Here is a 24,354-nt window from a genome sequence, read left to right as displayed (position 1 = left end):
CCTTTGCTATGGTTATGGTAGCCAGTAATCAGATCAGGGTATTTCAACTCAAATTAGATGGGCCTGACATGGATCTACTGGATAACTAATATTGAGTTAAATACTTTATCTACTTAGAAAAACACATCCAAATTGTCAACTGAAAGAAGATTCAAAACTCAACTTGCAAGATGAATTTTCATGATAATTACATTTTAGAATATTATTCCAGTTAACACACGACATCTTCAAATTAACTCCAGAATTCCTGTGTGGTGAACAATGTATTTGCATGCTACAAAAAGAGACTATATAAATGGTAAATGAAGTTTAGCCTATTATTTTGTTCAGATTGAAGCTTCACGGACATGCTTTGAGAAATACTGTTATCTATAATGAAAATCTTAAACTTAAAACACTTGCCAGTCACAGCACACTCCATCAATGCATTTAATACAAATTAACTAAACTGAGCACTGCAGGTTTTTACTTGATTCAGGAAGAATTGACAATTACATTCAAGCATCAGTTGAACTCAATTATGTTCTCAACAACACAGCTCTCTCCTGTTATCCTTAGGACACAGCTCAGCATCCAACCACTTGTCACCTTTTTGTTGATCAGCAGAACTTTCCAGATGTTGAAGTATTTCGTATCTTAATGAGCATAGAGCATTTAACCTAATGAGAGGATAGTTACATAACCTATACAGGTTCAAAATCTATATTTTAATCATTCTCAAAACATAAAAGATAATGAATTAGTTGTTGAAGAATTGATTCATAATGAAATAGAATAAAACTAAAGGTCAACCAATGTAAATGTAAATGCTTATGCGCTTCCCATACAAAGATTTCAATTGAGCATGTTTTAATACTCTTATTTTACAAAACAGAGCCAAAACAATTTTACTCCTCAACTTATGTACACAGGACAGTTATTTATTCTTCCAAGTAAAATGTGTAGAATCCAGCATGATTCAGAAACAGTACAGCCACACAATGCCAAATTACCAGCAAGATACATTCATTCCATCTGTTAACTAACAGAGGCAGTCATATTGATATGCAGGTTCACAGAAAGTGATTCATTATAATTTTTCTGATAATAATTCTGATTCTTGTTTCCTGGTGGAAACGCCTTGATCAACTGGTGAGATGTCACCATACAATCAGATCGTCAAATGAAAAAGCACATGCGATAAAGGAATGGTGCAATCCTTGCTCCTTGCAAGTATAGACAACACAGAAGGAGAGCAATCAGCCCATTATGCCTGTGCTGATCAACAATGAGCAATCCTGATGAAGGGCTTATGCCCGAAATATCGACTTTCCTGCTCCACGGATGCTGCCTGACCGGCTGTGCTTTTCCAGGGCCACATTCTTTGACTCTGATCTCCAGCATCTGCAGTCTTCACTTTCGTCAAGCAATCCAGCCTGAACTCACCTTTTGGTACTAACGCATAGCTCTACAGATCATAGCTCTTCAAGCAAACATCCAACTACACTATAAAAATAGCGAGTTCCTGTCTCTGTCACCTATTAAGGCAGTAAGTAACAAATTGCTATCATACTCTGGCAGTAAAATAATTCTAATTTCCCCTCTAAGCCTTTAACAAATACTTTAAATCTATGCTCCCCAGTTTTTAACTCTATCTAGGCCACCCATAAGTTTATACACCTCAATTAAGACTCACCTCAGCCTGCTTTGTTCCAAGAACAGCAACCCAGCCCATCCAATCTTTCCCAAAAATGGAACTTTGCAGTCTTGGCAAGATTCTCATTGGATCTCCTTTGTCCCCTCTCCAGTGCATCTTTGGTGCGATATGGTGATCCGAACTGTACTCAAGTGTTGTACACAATTCTGGCAACACCTCTCTCTTCTACTTTATGCCTCAATTCAATTTGCCTTCATAAGTACACTGTTGAGCTTTAAGGTTCTTTGGACATATGCTCCAAGTTTGTTTTGGTCCTTCCCTAACATGATTGATATTTAAAGCTTGTGGTACAATTCTGGCTGCTGCATATCAGGAAGGATGTCAAACTTTACAGGGGATTCAGAAAAGATTAATTCAAAACATTCCAGGCACGAGGGACGTTTTGCGAATAAATTGGTCAAGGTGTTGGTCTCTTTAGAGGCTTAGCTCAGAGGAGATCTGAGTGAGGTGTTCGAAGCCAGATTAGGCTAAACAGAAAGATAAGGAGAAACTGTTGCATTTGATGGAAATGCTGTACCTCAAAAGAACACCAATGTAAGTTAATTATCCAAAGAATCAAGAGTGACACTTGGAAAAACATTTTTACACATTGATCAATTAGAATGCTCTGCCTGAAAGTGTGGAGGAGGCAGATTCTGAGTTTTCAAAAGGGAATTGAAAACATATTTGAAGAGAAAAAAAGCATTGCATACTGAGGGGAAAGGTGCTTTAAACAGTGTCAGCATGGACACGATGATGTGAATGGCCCCCTGTGATGCAATTATTCTATGAGGTCACCTTATATGAACAGTCTTCTTGAATTAAAAAAGAACATCCTACATTCTGTTAACATCTATAATGTTTGGAAAGCAAACCAGGAGGAGTCAACCTTTTCTGAAGTGCACTTTTGAAACATTTTGCCAAGGGATTAATACAATGTTACTTCTTCCATTCCCAGACTGACCGTGACAAAGGTTTGGACTTATTTACTCCCTACTTACTCAATGGCATTTTTATTTTCATTAAATATTTTTGAAATAAAGAGCACTACACACCTTCAAGGGCACATTATTAGAACCAAATGGACTTGCTAGATCCAAAGTGCATTAAGCTAAAACTAGCAAATTCACTTTTCTAAAGCTAAATGTGTCTGTTTCTTCTTTTTCTCCATTTTGTATATATTTGTATTATTCACTCCAAAAAATAAATTAACACTGATACCTAATTATCATTATGCATGAAAAATAAATGGGGATATCTATGATGAGCAGAAGCTAGGAGGAGGGTGTATAGCGGGGTCTCTAAATATGTCCTAATAGATAATTATGCAATGCCCAAATTTCCTTGCTCACTTAAACCAACCTGTCAATTCCTATCATTGAGTGCAACTTGGATCATTATAATTGGCCTGCCTCAAGCTAAAGAGCCATTTCAAAATGTTCACACTAAGTCCTAACTTAGTCAATTTAGGCAATTCGGTAGGAAACATCAAATTTTCTATATCATTATCTTTGAGCGTTTTAAAATATTTATCTGAAACCTGCACTGCATCTTGTTTCTCCAAATGCATTTTTATGACATACATCATATTGAAAACCAGTAAATCTTTATGACTGCACATGAAAGCATGCTTTGCCTAACGTGAATGATAGCTGACAGCTTGAAAATTTAATTATCACATTAAAAAAAAGGAATAGATACTATCGTTGGCCTCCGTTTGTTTGCATTGATTTCCACTTATTTATATCCATTTTTATATTCTAGTGTATGCTGGAAAAAGTTTGGAAGAAAACTGGCTGGAAGTAGACATTGGGATATGAATAAGGACAACTTTGGGTGTAGCATTTGGATTGCATTCTGCACAAAAAATTTGACACCTGGCATTATTTAATTTTAAATCAAATAATATAAATTCTAACCATAGACCTTTCAAATGTTCCTTTTAATTTAAATCATATCTGTTTGTTCTAAAACAAAAAAGGAACCATTATCAAAAAGGCCATTCCAATAACCAGTCCCAAGTACCTCTTTGACTTTGCAGGGTCAGATACACCAACACAGCTGATTTAAGAAACTGGATGAAAATGCCTAGTGGAATGATTGCACAATGGAAACTTAATCTCAAGATGGTTGCTCCTCATGGATTCAGGAACAACTCTGTTCATGTTAGTTTCTTCTATTCTTAACAAAACGTAGTGAGATTTTGGTGACAGAAAGTACTGCAAAGGGTATGCTAACAGTGCATTTCTTAGTTCTCTGACATCCTACAATTCTGCTTCTGCACCATATAAATACAGATACACCCCATATTGTAAAAAGGCATTGAGTAGAGGTCAAGTGTTTCCCCAAAGAATGAGGAGACAAATTGTTTGTATTTTGTTTATTGTCCCTTTCAAAGTGGTTCTCTGATTATTCTCTCTTGATTTCTTCAGTACATACCTACAGCAGCAGCTCTGCAGCACTGAGGTGCAAGAGCGAAGGCACCACATTACAAGCTTAAACCTAGGTATTGGAATCATTTGGAGTTTCAGCTTCAGGGTGGAGTGTTGCACTCACAGTGGGTTGTCTCAATGGTCTGCCCCTTATCCTGGTACAGATAACCAAGACCAATTCATTACTTCCAGAGTCAATAGCCTCTAAACAGAACAGAAATTAGTATTTGCTGAAATCACTATTACATTTTAAGGATTTGGCTTGGGATCCAAGTGTATGAATATTCATAGAGATCACTTGCAGTGCCTTCTGCCACCAAAATTTCACTATGTTTTGTTAAGAATAGAAGAAACTAACATGAACAGAGTTGTTCCTGAATCCATGAGAAGCAACCATCTTGAGATTAAGTTTCCATTGTGCAATCACTCCAGCAGGCATTTTCCAACCTCACATGGGATCATCTCAATGCTGCTTTATCACCCTGGTGCCATCTTCATTTTTGTGATTTGGTGGGTGGTTTTACTGCTGGACACCTTTCTGTCATTAACTTCCCCATTGAAGGAGTCATCTGCAATATTTGGATTTATATAGAATTAGAGCTGACTCTGTCTTAAAACAGAATACAGCCTTTAGCAAGAAAGTTCTTTCATTAATGGATCTTAGGACAAAAATGTTTCGCTATTTTTTATAATCATAGAACCTGATTATTATACTGTCCTCAGGCAGAGAAATTGCTGGGAGTCTGAACAGACAGTGCTTTGTCAGTATTCTTCACTGACAGTACTATCCTGTCAAAGATAAGTACATGACAAAGCAATTGCAGTTATAATTCTAGTTACTCTCTCTAGCAATAATAGACCCTAATCCAAACCTCAGAAAAACACCTCATTCTGCACCAGTGTGATTCTTCCATTTCTTACATTCATCCATCCTATACCAAAATAGCACCAATTAGCATTGACAGGTAAGCAATTTTATTCTGTACACTCCAAGTATCACTTTGAGACTTATTATGTGAAATATCTATAAAGCAGTAGAACAATGAGCTTCTATTTCATCAGTCTCAGCGAATTTCAAACCCAAGACCCTAATGAAAAGACGATAGAGTGTAAACCCACTGTCACAAACACATTCATTTGTTTGAAATGTTGCTGAAGATGTACAATAACTCCAAGAGCTGGTTTAATGTTGTCACCCTTAAATAGGATTTACTTATTTCATCTTGTTCTTCAATGTTGAAAGTAATTCTATCTCAAAATATTTTGGGGCTTTAGTTTATTCAAAGGCAAATTAACGCAAGTTTAACTAAGAAGATGAAGCTTATAAACCATGTTCACTCTTAACGTTCAGGAAAGATGATCAGACCAGAAGAAACAATGTCAATCACAGTTTAAATCAAGTCAAAACATGAACTAGTTCAGCATTTTTACTTACAGGTAGAAGTTAATTTAGACGGATACAGGCACATCAGAACAAAGTCCAAATAATTAAACTAAAATCAGAATATGCTGTAAGTACAAATCAAGTGTCTCAGGATCTAGAAAGGGAAAAAGTACATTGTTTTAGGGAGGCACCTTTCATCAGAACTGCAGATCACCCTTACCAATTTAATTAAAATAAGCATAGATGGGAACTAAATATAAGAGCCTGATGTGTTGGCTTCATTTTAATAAAAAGCTGTTAATCAACTTAATAGATGGTAAACTGTTTCTAAACGTACTCAGTGAAGGCGAGGATCAATAAAAGAGGGAAGAAACGTACGCATAGGACAATCCAAATGGAATACACAGTTAGGTCCAAAACTGTCCATATGAATCCAAACTAGAGGGATATAGAGTTCTCAGTTAGGTGATAACACCATTGGGAACTGGTAGGAAATAAAATCAATGAATGAGTTAAAGATTATGGAACAGGGGGAATATTTCGTTCATGGTGACATTGACATTTGGATATAGTAGACAATAGAAATAATGAAAGAAGATCTTGCAGATGTGCAAAGTACTGCAATCGATGAGAACAAATGGCATAAAGCTATAAGACAAAGGTGTGAGGATCAGAGGAGAGGCACATGATATGGGGGAAATATGGCCCAGGTCAATATACTGTATTTGTTACTAATAATGCAGACTAATCTATTTAGCTTTGATGGCATTTGCAGAGTTCACATGACTCCGAATCCAAACACTGAAGGATCATATCTTACTAATGAGATGAAACCAATCTTTGGATTTAATGCTAAGCATACAAGAATTGTCCAGAAATTCTGTTCAGGATCGGACACCTCATTTCTGACCCTGATCAGAAGAAGAAAAACAATTATATTTAGATGATTTCTATTCAGGCCATTCCTGAATGGGTCCCTCCTGTTACAAAAGGAGATCTGTCCATGACTCCTCGCAGCCATTAAAGGATTATCGTCAAAACGGTAAGCAGCGAGGGTGTTATATTGTGACATAAATGCTCAGCAGCACAGCCAGACACTATGAAAGGATACATACAGAGTATGATGCCAGCGTAATAGGTACGTGGTTTGGTTGGTGATTGGGTAGGTTGCTTGTGGAACCAGTGAGGTTGGCAAGGAGTGTGTGGGGCCAGGGGTTGGGACACATTAGCCTGGCAGAGTGAAGTCAGGGAGGTGGGGGTGGGGATGTGGGTGAGGGGGGGGGTGAGGGGGGGAAGAGAGCGAGCGCAAATCGGGAGGAGAGGAAGAGTGCGAGTGGAGACAGTGAATATGTGAGAGAGAGAGAGAAAAACTAGGTGAGAAAGTGGGAAAGACAGAGTGAGAGAGATTGGGATTGACTCTGTGTGTGTGTGTGTGTGTGCGCGCGCGCGCGTGCGTGAATGATGGGATGGTGAATGTGTTTGGTTTAAGGAGGGGTAGTGGCAGGTTGGAAAATGGGTTGACTCCAGTGGGATAGGGAAGGAACATAGTTGGGATGCTGAGATATGGGTTCAGTTTAATAGTTACCCAAGAATTAGAGCAGATGTCTAGTCTTCCAACATTTCCAGAGTAACTATAAAATTTAAGTGAGTCAGAACCTTCAAAATTTTGCTTTAAGGGGCTTGTACAGACAAGTCTAGCCACAAGGGAATCTTCCATTGGAATTTTCAATTATCCAGTAGTTCCCTCGGAGTCAACTGCACCAGGAATTCCACAAAGTCCCAATGCACAACTACAGTCCTCACTGCTGCAAACACTGTGTGGCCATTGGAGTATCTGGGCCAATAACATTTTGAGTTGCTACAACACTGGACTGAAGATAAACCAACAGTCAATGAAATAACGCAGATCAAGAAAGGATCAGCCGATTTCCTGTCAGTTGCAACTAAAACTCTCAGTCACAGAATAGGAACATTTGTTTTTGAATATTGTGGATAACAATATCAACTTTTCAACAATGTTAATAAAATTATGGTACTGCTTTTTGCAGCAACAATCCACATTTATGGAGCACCTTTCACAGTAAAATGACCAGGGTGCTTTGCAAAACATGACACATAGCCACATAAGATTATATTAGAAGAGGTGAGCAAAAGCTAGGGCAAAGCAGTGGGATTTAAAGAGTGCCATGCAGGAAGAGGGAGAAGTAAAGAAATGGAGATACAGCAAAGGAATTCCAGAGCTTAGGATCTAAACTGCTGACAGCACAATCGGCAATGGCACAAGTATTATCAGGGATGTACACAAGTATTATCAGGGATGTACACAAAGAGTGCTAAGAACCTCAAAGAATTGTACACTATAGAGGTTAATGAGATAGAAAGGGGCAAGAATATCGAAGGGTTGAGTCGTAATTGCTTCATTTTAAGTTTCTTGCCAATAAAGCAGGACAAAGTGGTGTAAACAAAGATGCGCACAAAAAAATTGTCGCATTCTGTTATGATTTTTAAAGTCCACCACCATTCCTCATGCAATTGAGAAGGGAAAGATTGAAAAGGGACCTAAGGGGCAAATTTTTCATGCAGAGGGTGGTGCGTGTATGGAATGTACTGCCAGAGGAAAGGATAGAGGCTGGTACAATTATAAGGCATCTGGGTTGGTATGTGTGCCAGGAAGGGTTTAAGAGAGATAGAGGCCAAATGCTGGTAAATGGGACTAGATTAATTTCGGATATCTGGCTGGCATGCACGAATTGGACTGAACAACCTATTTCTGTGCTGTACAACTCTGCAATTCTAATTGTTAATATTTAATAGAGCCATATTTGCAAGGGCTTGTAGACATTGTTCAAGCTTTCCTTAAATTGAGGAAGTAAAGCTGATAAAATTAATGTTAATTGACTATACCATGTCCCAGAGTAAATAACCGATACACCTAAGTCTGCAATGACACAGACACTATAAAGGAAGGCACAAAGTCATACAAACAGTTTTCTTCTTTCATGAAGATGGTGGTTCTAAAAATGGTGATTGGTATTAAGGCACAGTTTGAGAAATATTAGAAATTGCTGAAAAAGCTCAGCAGATCTGGCAGCATCTGTGGTCAAAGATACCGTTTTGAGTTGGGTGACCCTTCCACAGGTTGAGAGATACTGGTTGCTCTCCATCACCCTACACAAGCAGCTGAATTCTGAACAGAGAGTTGGGTTCATCAAACAGATCAGTCCAACTGTGTCTTATCCTGTTCTCAAACTGTGTCCACATATGTAACTTTCGACTGAAAGCTACTGAACATAGGAGAGAAAATCTCGGCTGTTTTGTTCCTTTTTACTCTACCAGGGACTCGAATCTAATTACTGTGTCTCTTTTAATGCCACCACAGCCATGAACAACTAACTGAACGCAGAGGTAGAGTTAAGTCTGGAGTAACCTCATCTATATTGCACAATAATCTAGTTTATAGGCAATTTGCTCATGGAATAACATGACACGTGTGAAGTTAATGTAGGCAAACCATTTGGAAACCAGACTATCATCAGTAAGTTATAATTAATGTATACAGTCAATTTTTGTTTTAAAAAAAATCATTTAGCACAATTACATCAAAATACCTTCAAATGCAGAGATTATTACCTCATCTCATTTAACAATCAGTAAAGGGAAATAACCAGTACAAGAAGCAAGAATTAAGATTTGATGTTTAAAAGGCTAATTTCATTTCAGTAATAAGTTAATTTGCTTTTATATCCAAAACATGCTACGTTAAGACTGATGATAGTTCTGTAGAACAAAAGCTGTAGCGGAAACAAGGATTTTTAAAAATCCTATGACTAATATTGCAGCAATTAGATTATACGTTCCTGGCTGGTCTCATGCTGCTTGAAAGCTTCAGTATTGCTCATTCCAAAGTGATCAATTTATATTTGTATGAACATACATATAATTATTTGTTCTTACACTGTAATACATAACTTTCAATGAATGATAAATTTTCAATTAACAACAAGAACAAATTGAACTGAAACTTGCTATTAAGTTGCAGCAAGATTATGTTTGATAGGAAAAAGACCTTAACCGATTTCTGGCTCCATATATCCTTTCTCAAGTAATAAGAATCAAAGGTTTCTGATAACACCACATACAAACTGCTGCTTTATATATTTTTTAAAAATGTCACTGAAGTATTGAAGATTTTGTTCCAGCTTCTAATTACCTATCAAGTTGCCTTTTAGGTTGGTTTCATTTGCTGCTGTCACCCACACCAACAAGAGCTGCCACATCATGCAGGAAGACACTACCAAAGAACTGTTAGACAGGGTTAGATACAGGTTGATTTTTTGATGAGCACTTCACATGCACACTTAATGCCTTATAGATATTACAATTACATTGGGGGTGGAATCAAGTAATCACACATCAATACATACCAGCAATCGATGAGATTAATCATTGTGCCTTTGAGCTGAGCTCCTGTTCTTTGCCTCCCTAAAAGGAAAGCTTACAAATTTATACTCTTTACATTGTTTGATCTTGAACGTCCTCCCTCTCAATGTTTTTTTTTGGTATCGTCAATGGTATCCTGCATGGCCTTTTTCCTCAAGCTGCGAGGACAGTACGTCCCTCTCTCTCTCTCTGGTAGCTGTGAATGCTGCTTTTTGATCGGCTGACAGTTGGGAATGCTTTGTCCTCTGGAGACACTGTGCTGTGCATGTGTGCAGTGCTCCCTGGACCAGAACTGGCAAATCTCACCCCGTGAATGCAAGCAAGCTTAACTGACAGCCCCGGCTGGGATCTGACCTCACCATCCCCCTACAATGGAAATGTTCTCTCCCAAATAATCATCAAGGAGCTTCTTGGATATTATCTGCTTCCCTTCACATTTTGTGCATTTCCTTCAATAAACGGCTGTTAGCCAACAAGAGGGGTCATTCAGGATATGGTATAGTAAAGGTAACTTGAGATGCCCTGAGGACTTGAAAGAAAATGTATAAATGCAAGTGCTTTGTTCATAATTTCAAATTGTGAAACAACATTAAATTTATGTCAATGCTATAGTCATGCATTTAATGTGTCTTAACATTTCTTTGACCACGTAAGCAGCTTTGTGTGAACCAGAAATCGTCATTTTTCTATTTCATCAGTTAGTTCAATTTAGTTCCTTTCTCTCTCTCAGAAACTTTACAGCTTAGGGCTGCAAGAATTGCCCAAATAGCGTCACCAAATGGATAGCGTCACCAAATGGATAGACACAGAGTGTATTTCAATCATTATCTAAGGTCTGAAACCTACAGTGTACAGAATAAATGCTACTCAAATGGTAGCTATCAGTCCTGAAAAGAAGGTTTTATATTTCCTGTCAGGGAAATCAATGGCTCAAAGGTACAATGTACTATGTACATTCCACAAAAATAATGAGACTGAAGAGCTAAATCTTCAGATTTTAATACAATTTCTTATGAGCTAGATGCCACTGACTTCAATGACATTCTCGAAGGAGACAAAGACTGAAATTGCATCATTTGTTTGCAGATAAACTGCCTGATACTAGATCAGTCTTAATTTACTCTTAAATGAATTGCAAATTTTGCCAGCTAACAATTCCCATGTACAGCTCACAGCAAAAGAATGATCATTCCTAAAGGCACTAAACAAAACACAAGAATCTGCTAATGGCTTAAATTTTAATTAGGTCATTAAATACGGTGGCTGAGACTAATGTCTTTCCTTACAAGTATAAATAATTTTATATATTAAAGGTATTAGTGTTCACGAATATTCTAAAGCCAACAATATATCGATGATAAAGTACCTGTTTAAAGAATTCATTTTAACTCAGGCATAATCAAACTTTTGCTTTTAAATGATCTCAACAAAGCTTGATTTAAATGTCTCATCTAATTGGTATCAATGGTAGAATTATCACTTCATAAATACCTTGTCTTTACAGTACTGTAAGGTTCTTTTATGCTGTGAAACTGCAGGCAGATGAAAAATACATGGTTCTTCCACCTTCAACTGCACTTGGAAATTTAAACTGCCTGATTTACCTTGTACTGATGACAGGCACCCACTGTGAACTACCACCACACTCATTGGCCTCGCTTCTGCTCTGTGTCTTTTGCAAATCAACATTGTTAGTATAAAAACAATGGAAAACAGCATCTGGATAATTGCATAGTGACGCTGTCCCGAAACTAGCTGCAACAGAAAATCTTTTCTAGATATTCTATCATGTCCTAACAGTAGGATTAATGTTTATAAGGAGTATCGTCACTCTACTAGGCACTGGAGGGACAACTGAATATCCACAGATGCAGTAAGCAGTAAGTACGGAATATTGCGCAGCACAAGGATCTACTTTGATCTTTCCACCAATTTTTTTTTGTCATAGTCCATGTGATAAATGCTTGATCAAAACCTTTTAAAAGCACTGCTTGCAACAGTCTCACATGTAGTCAGATATTTCTGATTACTTGAAGAGTTAATCCTGGAGTGTAGCATCCTTGATGTCCAATCATAACCAGATGAAACAATGCATCACGCCCAGTGCTGATGAAAAGTGAAACTGTAATTTGGAGAATTCAAAAGAATAATGTGTATAAATGGGACTCCTTTCAGTATAATGATTATGATAATTTTGTATGCCCACTGCATCCTGTGAGAACAAAGTGTCATAGATCTTAACAGTACAAGTAGCAGTTGGTCCATTTCACCTGGGCTGGCTCTTCAATTAGTCTTACTCCCTTTAATTTTTCTTTTTCAATATTTATTCAGATTCCACTTATAAGCTGTTACAGATCCTACTACTGTTACTATTTCTAATGCCACCTTTCACAGCCTAACCATTCTCTGAAATAAATCATTTATTCTCTCCCTTCATTCTTCATTTTAAATCCATTCATTCTCAGAAACAATGCTTTAAGTGATGAAAATGATTTTAACTAATTATTTTATCAATACCTGTCCTAACTTTGGGCAACATATCAGACTGTCTCCATACTATCACTGTTTACATATTAACAACCCAGATCCATAAATTAAGCTTTTTATCCCTGACACGCATCCTAGTAAATCTTTTTTTTGATGTTATGTTGAGGTTGCACAAGATGCAGGTGAGACCTGTTCTGGAGTACCATGTCCAGTTTTGGTTGCACTGTTATAGAAAGATATAATTAAACTGGAGATGGTTCAGAAGAGATTCACCAAGAATGGAGGGCCAGAATGATAAGGACAGGCTGGATAAACTGGGACTTTTTTTCACTGGAGTGTATGAGGCTGAGGGGAGACTTTAGAGAAGCTTATACAATCATAAGGTGTATAGATAAAATGAACTGCCTTTCCCCGAGGTGGGCAATTTTCAAGAATGGGGGTATATTTTTAAGATGAGAAAGATTTAAAAAGGACATGAGTGGCAACTTTTTTTTTAAAACGGAGAGAGTGGTTAGTGCATGCATATTGATAAAACTAAAGGATCTTACAGACTTTCTTTTATAATTTTATCACCTTGACTTTACCACTGCTCCCAACCTCAACCCCACACATATTTAGAATCATTTTCTGCACAAGTATGTTGCTGCAACTACTGAAACTAAAAAGGATGCTAAATGCAAATTGTCAGATTTACAGCTGGATACAGGATAGCCCCAGAAATGCCCACTTGCTCCTACGAATGGACTACAAAAGAGACAAATGTTAGAAAAGTGAACACTGGATGTCTAACATATAGCTCACCCCTACCATGAATTAGAGGCTATAATGAATCCAAAGTGATTTTAACAAAGGGATTTTTAAAAAAAATCCTCGTGCATAATTTCAGTTTTATTCATTTTGCAGAGATGTAGATCCAGATGTTAGAATATTACATGCACTATCCCCAAATTGCCTTGTCATCTGTCACGTATCGTACATGCTGCTAAACTATTTTACTGTTGGAGCCATTGCAATGATGCCCTCATTATGTCAGCACGTGGCATCCAAGAAAATGCAGCAGGGCAAGTGTAGACTGGCTAGTTATCAGGACATGGAAATCTGTTGTATCTTCTTCAGCAATCAAATCAACACCGACTAGGAAGTTAGGATCTTCCTGAGCGGTTTGCCTCAGTGCAACAGCAGACAATCTTTGTTTAAACCTCTGGAGCAGAGCCTGGAAAAGTAGCTTCCAAATTCAGTGATGAGTCAATTGTGAACAATCCTACAGTGAAACCATTTTCTTTTTTAAAAGTTCTGATTTAACCTTAAAAGGACACTGGTGAGTCTCTGTTATACCATGTCATCACCTCTCTCGGCCCGCCACTGCTCAGGATTTGTTACCCTTCGAGTCTCATGTTAACAACAGCAATTTGTATTGATATAACACCTTTAGCTTAATAAGATGTCAAAAGGTGCTTTTCAAGAACAAATTATGATTCTAAGTCACATAAAACGATGTTAGCACAGGCTTCAAGTTCAGTCAAAGAGGTCAGCTTTAAGAGAGGCCTGCGGGTGGGGCAAAAAAAAAGAGGGAAAGAGATTGATGGAATTCCAGAGCTTAGAGCCTTGGAAACTGAAGACCTGGTGGGGCACCATTAGTGGGAGGGGGCAATTAAATTTTCAAAGGATCAGAACTGCAGAAGAGCCGATATTTCAGATATCTGGAACTGAAAGAGATCAGAGAGCTAGGAATGTGCCAAACCTGATGGGATTTGAAAACAAAGATGAGAATTTTAAAGTAGAGACATTGCTTCATCAGGAATCAAAGTAAAGCAACCAATAAAATGGTGATGGGTGTACAGGACCAGGAAAAAGATAACATACAAACATCGAGACTTAAGATTATAAGGTATATGAGGAGGCTGGTCACTAGAATAGTCTGATGTAAGGCAGGCATGAGTAAAGGATAAGGGTTGCAGTTGCAGATGAACTGAGAGAGGTGGGCAATGTTATTCAGTTCTGAATGCTGATGAGAGCGATGGCTCATCATCAGAGTGCATTCAGAGCCAAATCATAGCACCATGTGTAGCACAGCTGCACAGGAGGCACAAGGAAAACTTTAAGGGCAATATGGCAGGACATGTGACAGTTCAGGGAGCAGCCAAGCATTTCTGCAGCTGTGATTCCAACAATGTAGTTTGCCTACCTGCAGCCAGATTGGTGAGATGCAAGTGTAGATAACTATGTGGAAATATCATCATATGTTGATGACAGAGACATAGTTCATAAAAGGTCAGGTTTGTTTGTTAAATATTTCTGGATATAAGGGTGTTTGGGGAAGATAAAAAAGTGAAGGAGAGATAATAGTAGTGACAAAGGAACACAGTGCAATGCTGGAGATACAGAATATCACAGAGGAGTCAATGAATCTGTTGGGCTACAGCTAAAAATCATAGAAGGTGCAATTACATTGCTTTATAGGCCAGCAACTAATGGAAAAGATGCAGAACACTAAATGTTAAGGAAATAGCAGAGAGGTACAATACATCTAGCAAGTCTATAAGGAGGGACTGGGATAGTCTGGGTTATAGCTGTTTAAAGAAGGGAGGACGGCAAAAATTTCAAGAGTAGGTTCAGGAGAATTTTTGCCAGTAAGAAAACAGGCATTGATAGACTTGGTTCTTGGGAATGAGGTAGGCCATTATAGGAACATTTGGGAATAAAGAATATTGTCTGATAAGGTTTTCGTTAGCTGTAGAAAACTACAAGGTAAATCCAGAGTAGGAATAATTATCTGGAGAACTCCAACTTCAATGGGACAAGAATGATTCCTGTTTATCTGGGTCAGATCCAAAGGTGAGCAACCAAAACTGTATCTGAGTGATGGGCTGCCTTAAGAGATAGTTCAAGCACATCAAGGTATATTCCCATGAAAGGAAAAAAAGCAATCAATTCCAGAGTCCCTGGATGACAAGAAAGATAGAGATCAAGGTGAAGCAGGAAAAATGCACAATTGCTAGGTATCAGATAGCTAATACAAATGAGAACCAGGCAGAACACGGAAGGTTCAGACTGGAATGCATAAAGCAAATTGGAGAATCAAACAGACTGACAACTAATATAAAGGGAATCGGAGAATCTCCAACCATATGAATTATAAAAGGATCATAGGAGGAGGGGTGGGGTTGACTCTGTACCAAAATACAAGCCATCCCCAGGTTGCAAACAGGTTCCATTCTCAGGTTGGTTCACAAATCGATTTATACACAAGTCAAATCGCAATGCAGGACAATATGAAATAGCCTTTTATAAGTACATAACATATTCCTATGTCAGATCTTTCCAATTATACCCCTTATATTTGTAAATCAGGGACAACCAGTAGGAATTGATGAGCTAAAACAGGCAGCATGGCTGCAGTACTGTATGAATAAACTGCATCTGTGTTTACCAAGGAAGGAGTTATTGCCCATGGTGGAAGAAGAGCTACTTCAGACACTTGACGGGTACAACAGATAAAGTTAGGCTGCTTGAACTTAAAAAGTTGATAAGACACCAGGACCAGATAAGATGTATCCAAAGATGCTAAAGAAGTGTGAAGTGATGAAATTGCATAAACAATGGCAATAATCTTCCAATTGATTTTCAGCTAATGGGAGGAAGGTTGAGTGTTCCACAAAATTGGAGAGTTTAAACGTCACAAACTTACTCAAATAGAATGTAAAGATAACTCAGCAATGACAGAGTAGGTTGTGTGCGCTTACCTGTGCATGTGTTGATTTGCGGATGGGTGTGGGAAGGAGAGCTTGTAGAAGCAATCTGGGATAACATTAATGGCCACTTTGGCAAACAGGTAACAAAAGTAATGTAGAGTGTTGATATGGTGCACATAGACTTCCAAAGGCATTTGATAAGCTGTTGCACAAAAGACTATACTGAACATTAGAGCTCAAAAGAATAAAAAGGAACTGTAGCAACACGTATATAAACCTGGCTGTGTGACAGGAAATGCTGTGGTAAATGGTTGCTTTTCAGACTGGAGTACACCTTACAATGGGGCTCCCCAGTGCTTAGTATTAGGATCCATCTTCTCCAGAAATAGATGCTCAATGACATAGACTTTCCTGTATAGGACACAATTTCAAAAGTTGTGGGTGATACAAAACCTGGGAGTCTTGTAGCATTGTAGAATGTCAAAAGGAACAGATTGGTGAAATGTGCAATTTGATAGATGAAATTCAAAGTCATTTCAAATTCAAATAGAAAGTGCAAAGTCATTCATTTTGATCAGAAAATCACAAAACAAAGAGTCCAAAGGGGATGCAGGAACAGTAGTGTTTTCTAACCAATCTGTCAAGAGGTTGCAGCAGGTCTGACTTGAACACAGGGCTCCTGACAGAAGTAAGGGCAATACCACTGTTCCACAGACCTGAGGACTTGGATTTACACATGCATAAATCACTGAATGCAGGAGGCCCGGTTGAGTGACAGTTTAGAGTTCCTCTGAGGTCTTGCCGCTTCCCGCCATCCCTCCCTCCCCTCTGAACCCTCTGTCCACCCCCAACCCTCCCTCCCCCAATCTCTGCAGCCTCTACTTCACAGGCTGCTGTACCTTCAGCTAGCTGTACCCCAAGATCTGGAATTCCCTCCTTAAACTTCATTTTCTCTGTATCCCTCTCTGGCCTTTAAGGTGACACATGAAGCGACATTTTTTGATTCTGCTTTTAGTCACCTGATAAAATTTTTTAATGTCTTGGTGTCAAATTTTGAAATAGTTCACTAAAATAGGGTGCAATTTTTCTTCAACGTTGGCATACAGTTTTTATAGATTAGTCAAATAATTTCCATAAGTTAATTGACAGCATCATTAGGACTACAATCATACAATGTTAAAGGAATTGCAGGTGTTTCATAATAAAACGTTTTCTTTCAATGGTATCAGAATCCTTTTTTCTTCTTTTGACAATATATTTCCTTGCATCATTCCACTTTCTTCACACTTTTGATCTCCCTCAACATTATTGATCTTGTGACAGCAAATGTATCCAGATAACTAACCTTGGGCTGTAGTCCTGATTACTACTCATCAGGTCTGTACAAAGTACTGAGCTTTAAATCATCACTTATTAAATAAGGAATACCTTACCAATCTTGAAATTAGCAAAATACTCACTGAAAACATCCAAAGTGAAGATGATTGGAATATTTATAGGAAAAGCTTGGACTTAAATAAAAAAGTCTTTGCCAAACGAACATTGGTTAAATGACCTCAGAAAATGCAATCTTCCTTTAAAAAAATCCTTTGTACCTAATTCATATTGACATGAACTTTAATCAATTATAGATTCCCAAGCCAGTGAATCAACTACCAAAATGTAACATCAACAATTTGAACATTAATTGCTAACTGATTTCCTACATTTATACTTAAATTGATTTGCACTCACTCATTCAATATATCATTCACTGGCAGATACAATATTTAATGTTTACTTTAAATTAAGAATTCTTTAATTATGCACTAATGCCGCTGTGTTCCAATCTTTGGTTATTTAGACGAAACAACTAAACATTCATCCTCAACTCTCTTTTTGCTTTATTGAAAGAGAGATGCATCAAGACAGAATTATAGTGATAGCTCTCTGAACTAGGCTAAAATCTAAAAATCTATTTATGCCAAAGGTCTAGTCAATATATCATTATTTATTGCGATGATTTTACAGCAAACGTATTTTACTTATTGTAGGCAAAGCTGCTCAAATTATTTTATTTTCAGTGCTATCTGAAGACTGAACTATTTAACTATTCAGGAGAAACGCCAAATGATCTTACTATGTATGACAGAAGGTGAAGTTGTGAAAGATGTATATAAACAGCACTCACATTGTGTACCTTCGAGCAGAAAGCTTAATAACAATGATGCGTTATTTACGTACACACTACAGATAAACACAGCTGGGATATTTGCATAGCTTCGCTTAAACAGGAAATATACAAAGAAACAATAATAAAACAAATAAGGAAAGAATGGGAGAAACTAGCTGCATGATCCACATCTCTCATCTACTACCATCAGCTGAAGCATTTTCCCTGCTCTTACTATTGCAAAGCTGCAAATCTGTCTTTTCCCCCCGCCGTTCTAGTTTAGCACCTCTCCGTTTCTGAAATGAACGGTTAATCGGACTCACCGGACCCCCAAAGCACTGGCGGAAAGCTGCAGGATTTCTCAGTCCTCTCCCAGACAGCAGAGATCTGCAGTCAGATCCTAGCTCTCCGAGTACCTTATCCCCCTCTAATGCGTCACACCACGCCAAAGGATGAGGAACATCAGATTTGCATTTTCTTTTATTCTGACAAAAAAGTTCATGACATAAGTACTGCTGTTCTGACTATGGGTCAACAGTGAGCCAGGCCCGCAATGGTTTTTACTGTTGTAACAAGTGTATCAATTCTCCATCAGTACTGACTTGTCCGACTGCATCACTAGCCTTTGTTATGGCTATCTTGCCATACAGCGAGACAAGCCTCTAATTCACGCAAGTGGAAACCTTTGCTTGCAGCGATTGTGAAGAGAGACAATGTATTCATTTGTAGCCTTTATTTTTCTGGTTTCCAGCCACAATTACATTTAGTGCCTTAAAGGCTTGATCGGTTGAATCGAGCAAGTATGTCACTTGCCCATCCCCAGTTTTCAACAAAATGAACACCTCTCAGCAACTGAGAGATGTATTACGAATAGCCAAGAACGAGAACAGTCAATCCAAGGCCCAACTTCCCACAAGCACGTCTTAAATGGTGGACAAATCAAATACTTCCACAACCAACGTATAGAGAGGACTTAACAACACCGACTGCTACACGGTTGCAAATAGCTCGCGTCCTACAGCTAATTAAGACTCTTGGAGTGATTGCATTAGTTTATCAGAGGCATGCACGAAAGGCTGACGATTCCCAATGACCCTTTCTTTAGATAACATAGGAGAGGGAGAAGCAGTAGGCCAAAGAACAAAAATGCACTTTTTTTGTTTAAAATAAGACACAGAGGTTGGAACGCTGCTATTTTCATTAAACTCAGATCTGAACCTTTTTATTCTGTGCAGAGAACAATTCTGAAAGAATGCTGTGAATCTGGATGGAATTTGCTAATGAAAGTCTGTTCTTTGCTGAGCTACAATTACCATAGCAACTTCCAGCTGTCATAGCAACCATTTACAGATTCTCCATTTTAAAATGTCTAGAAAAATGACACCTAATAATTGCTGTCAATGCTAAGTACATTTGATTTTAACTAGATAATTGGTCTTTTGTAAAAACACGTGATAGTGAACTGCATCTTTTGTTAACTATATACTTATAATGCATCAAATAGAAATATTATGTGTTCTTGATGCCAATCCAACACCACATATAAACAGAGGAAATGAGTTAGCTGTGACAGAAATTAAAGGTATTTTTGACAGGATCACCAGATTACAATTCATTTCTGGAAATGGAGAGAAATTGTAATGGCTGTTAATAATTAAAAATAAGGCAGACTTGTTAAATTATAATATTCTCAGCAGTATCGTGGCAGTTCACTTATTCTGTATTGTTATTTGTATCCAATTTTCCAAAATTAGAAGGTTATTGAAAAATTTCACATGAAAAGATGTATAGGTTAGGTGGATTAACCTTGGGAAATGCAGAGTTGCAGAAATGGGGGGTGATGGGGGGGGCGAGTGATGGGGTAGTGATGGGGGTGTTTGGGGGGATGGGGGGGATGGGGGTAATGGGGGTAATGGGGGGTGATTGGGAGGATGATGGGGGTGATGGGGATGATGGGGGGGTGATGGTGATGATGGGGGGTAATGGGGGGGTGATGGGGGTGATTGGGAGGATGATGGGGGGTGATGGGGGTAATGGGGGGGGTGATGGGGGTGGGGGAGAGTGATGGGGGGTGGAGGAGAGTGATGGGGGTGGGGGAGGGTGAGGGGGGTGGGGGAGGATGATGGGGTTGGGGGGGTGATGTGGGGTGGGGGTGTGTGGGGGGGTTGGGGGCATGATGGGGGGTGATGGGTGTGTGGGGGGTGATGAGAGAGGGTGGGGGAGGGTGTCAGTCTGGGTGGGATGCTCTTTGGAGGCTTGGTGAGGACCTTCTGGGCCAAATAGCCTGCTTCCACAGTGTAGGGATTCTATGATTCTATAAAAAGGTGTTCTTGTCTGACAATGTCGTGATGTGGCACCTTGCCTGCGGTGGAATGATTAACTATCAGTAGTAATTTTTAAGATTTAACTACCTTGTAACTTCTCCAGAACTGGAGGAACAGGTTTGTTACAAGTTATACTGGGCACCTGAGCAGTGCAAAATTTTGTTAACACTAGCTCTGAATCCTTCCCAACGCTTTAGGGCTTTCTGGAATAAAAGGGACATTATTTTGATTGTCCTATTTCTTGATTACCATCCTTTTAATATTTCTATGCCTTTAAAAGGATTAGAGGTTGCAAACATTATACTTCTATTCAGAAAAAAAAGGTGTTTTAAGTCCAGCAACTACAGGCCAGTCAGTTTAACTTTGGTGGTATGGGACTTTCTAGAAACAATAGTTTGGGACAAAATTAACAGTCACGTGGGCAAATACAGGTTAGTCAACAAAACTGAGCATGGATTACTGGAGGGCGCTGTCTACTTAGATAACTGGCAAGAACATTTTGAAGAGAAATGGTTGATGAATGCACTGCTGTGATGTGGCACTCTGTGAGGTCAGCAGCTCATGGTGCAAGCAAATGACCAAACAGCCAATGAAAAATTACTACACCAACCCAAGTGAGTAACTTTCATTCCAACAGAGACATGCTCATAGTGTGTCCCAACATTAATACACTAACATGCATCAAACTGTTCATTTTCTTCATCTATAATTTGAAAGTTACCTTTGAGCCCTCCCATCTACTATGTAAATACTGAAAAGATCATTAATTGCAAATGAACTGCCCCCTGCTGTCCAGACACTGCCCTCATGTCTACATCACCCAAAGCAATTCAACATTTGATTCTCATGTTGCTCAGACAAGGGGTTATGCCTTAAATTGGATCATTTTGCATACATCTGCTACCCATACACACACAAGTCCAATCTTACTCCTGTAATCTTTAATGAAATGAGAGACCAATTCTAACAAAGTTACAACATGATCCTTGCTTCATAGGAGCTGGAATAATTCACTTGTTCTCTTACTTTCATTAAGTATTTCACATTTAGTGGATTTCTCCTTGTATATCTAACTGCCAAGTATTCAGTTTTTTCTTTTTTTAAAAACTATTATTTACATATGACGCAGGATTTAAATATGCAACATTCCTTGAATTCGTCAATGATTCAACTTCCACCTGCTATAGAGGTGTGTAATATCTGAACAGGTGGGTGAGAAAAATCTACAATATAGAGTCCCCTTTAAAATAAATTAAAAGACGTTGATACATAAATCCACATATTCCTTGCAATTTCCAATTTCTTTAAGAATCATCCTAATACATTTTTAAAATTCTGGCTTTATGTTGTAGACCAAATGTATGATTTTATTATTCACCACCTTTTTATTCATGCCAATATATATACAGCACATGCATGAGTATCACATACATTAAGAAAGCAAAATGGACAAAACACAAAGCGTGTTCCAATGGCCCAAGGCCAATACCAGTTCTTATTTTGAGAAAGTAGAACAGCCCATATACTTGACTAATAATTTTATATGATGACAGATAAAAACAGCATGTAAGAATGAAACGTGTAAATTCCGCTTAAATTGTCTGGATATAAACTAAATGCAATCTCCAGTGAAAAGTGAATGTAAAACCTCATCATGATTTCATTTCTTTCCTCCTAGCACTGATCACAAATACCATCCTTTCACAACCAAAATGACTCCGTTATTTCACATCACTGAGCCAATCAATTGTACTTACTATTAGTTGCTCAGTTATTTGGGCAACTGCACCACCAAGTGCTCAAATCAGTTAATAGCATGTTAATGCGAGATATTGTTCTTACATAAAATGAATATGCTGCATATTCAGCTGCGCATTTGGTAAACAACATAAATTAATTTGTTGTCAAGTAAGTGTAATACCTAAATTATGAAACCATTATTGTAGACAAGATGTTCATATGAGGCAAAACAGCTTAAATAAAAAGTCAAAATAATTTGGAAAATATTATATTTGTTTTGATGTATAATATTTGGTTGGTTTTGACAGACAACGAAATGGAAGTCTCCTTTGAAGAGCAAGTTGTCCAATGTGCCTTGAAAGTGGAAGGGGGGGAAACATTTATTCACTTCAATTGGCATTCTGCAGACTTTGACACCCTGGGGACAAGTAACAACTCACATAATAGTCTTCGATGGTATCAAAGAAGGATGCTGTGTTGGTCATACAGTTAACAGCCTGCAATACTACCTACCCACGTGGAATCAACAAATCTCTGAGCAAACACATTTCTTTTCAACATTGTTTACAGATATATTATTACTTTAAAGAATGAACATCTTTTACATCATGCACACAAGGCATACTATTCCCTGCAACAAAATAACAAAATAACTCATAATGAGGTCAACAGGCAATGTCTTCTGTAACATATTACCCAAGCATTGAAGATGAAAATTACCCCCTAGGTTGATCAGTTCTACTTTACTTACACTTACTTTGAGGCAAGCACACTTTGATTTCAAAGAACTCTCTTCAATAATGCATAAATTAAAAAAATGATGTTGAATAATGGATGTAAGAAGATTGAACACTGCATGAACTGAAATGACAGTGAAGGCATAGAGCCAGCATTTCTAGAATTGAACAGTTTTGCTTCTTATTATTGAGCAATACAAAAAGCACCAAGTCACAAATCTAAATTTTTAATCAAGACATTAGTTGGAAATTTGTGCAAAATGGTCTTAGCTACTGGCTGGAGAGCTGACAAAAGTCCCTGAAATGTCCCTTGGGCCAGTCACCTTACAAGTCAGTGATAGGCCTTTACCCAAATCAAGGGTCCCAGGGTTGGGAAGACCAGCTTTCTGAGAATTGCCAACAAATCAGAGACTGATGGTGCCACTGGGAAGATGGTGGCTACTGCTGGTACTACATGCAGTTGGGAACACAATGACATGGCGAACAGTTGTGGAAAGGAAGGGTTGAGGGAGTGAAAGATCCTCGGTGTCAAGGGCAAGAATTGGCTTTCAGTCAAAAATCTCCGTTTCCTGAAGTCAGATTCCTGAATCAAGAACTGAGCACCTTTGAACAAGAAACCCACCCCTCCCCCATGGAGTTCGCAGGATAAACAAGTCATACCCTCGGAATGGCAAGCACCCCACTCTCCACCCACCTGCTTGGTTAATACCCATGGCGATTGGATGAAGTCTTGAAGTGAGTCTCTTATTGTTTGCTTGAGGGCTGCTAATGGGGCAGAATGCTGTCCATGGACTTAATTGTGTGGAGACAGAGGGTTAAAACATGAAAACTTGAAAGTGAACATCGCGGAGGAACGGGAGTTCAAAGTTCAGGTATACACAAAGAGTCAGACTGGTTTGTGTCATTTCCAAGTTTCATTTCCTTCTGCGAAGGTAGTGGCATTTTCACTCATAACCCTCTAGGCCAATGAAACATTCCTGTGCCGCCAAATACCCCACAGGAGAGGGCATAAGGTTCTGTCCATTGTGGATTAACCAATAACTTGCTTGTTTTCATTAGATCACAGAGCAAATGTAAATCTTTAGCCTAAATTAAGTCTTCCATCCAAAAGCAAACCTAGCTTCAACATCACGGCATTCAGTCATCTTCAAATTGCCTCCAAGATGTCCATTTTGCCTGCCTTATCAGAAAATCAGTCCAAGACTGTTAATTAGTGTCTTATGAAGGAGTATCCTAGCATCAGTACCAAAATCTGCCTTTCATCATATAACTTATGTTCCTTTGCCTTATT

General features: G+C 38.4%; 1 protein-coding gene across 18 annotated transcripts in view; it reads right to left on the bottom strand.

Moving 5' to 3' along the window:
• The window catches only part of anks1b (ankyrin repeat and sterile alpha motif domain containing 1B), an 818,433-nt gene that overhangs the window by 36,266 nt on the left and 757,813 nt on the right, over positions 1-24,354 (bottom strand). The gene's annotated exons all lie outside the window — the stretch shown is intronic.

The sequence above is a fragment of the Chiloscyllium plagiosum genome, unplaced genomic scaffold, assembly GCF_037043375.1.
Source record: "Chiloscyllium plagiosum isolate Xiang-an unplaced genomic scaffold, Cpla_swu_hap1 HiC_scaffold_23, whole genome shotgun sequence".
In the NCBI taxonomy this organism is placed as follows: Eukaryota; Metazoa; Chordata; class Chondrichthyes; order Orectolobiformes; family Hemiscylliidae; genus Chiloscyllium; species Chiloscyllium plagiosum.
The sequence above is the reverse complement of the archived record's forward strand: the minus strand, read 5'-3'. Positions and strand labels throughout refer to the sequence as shown.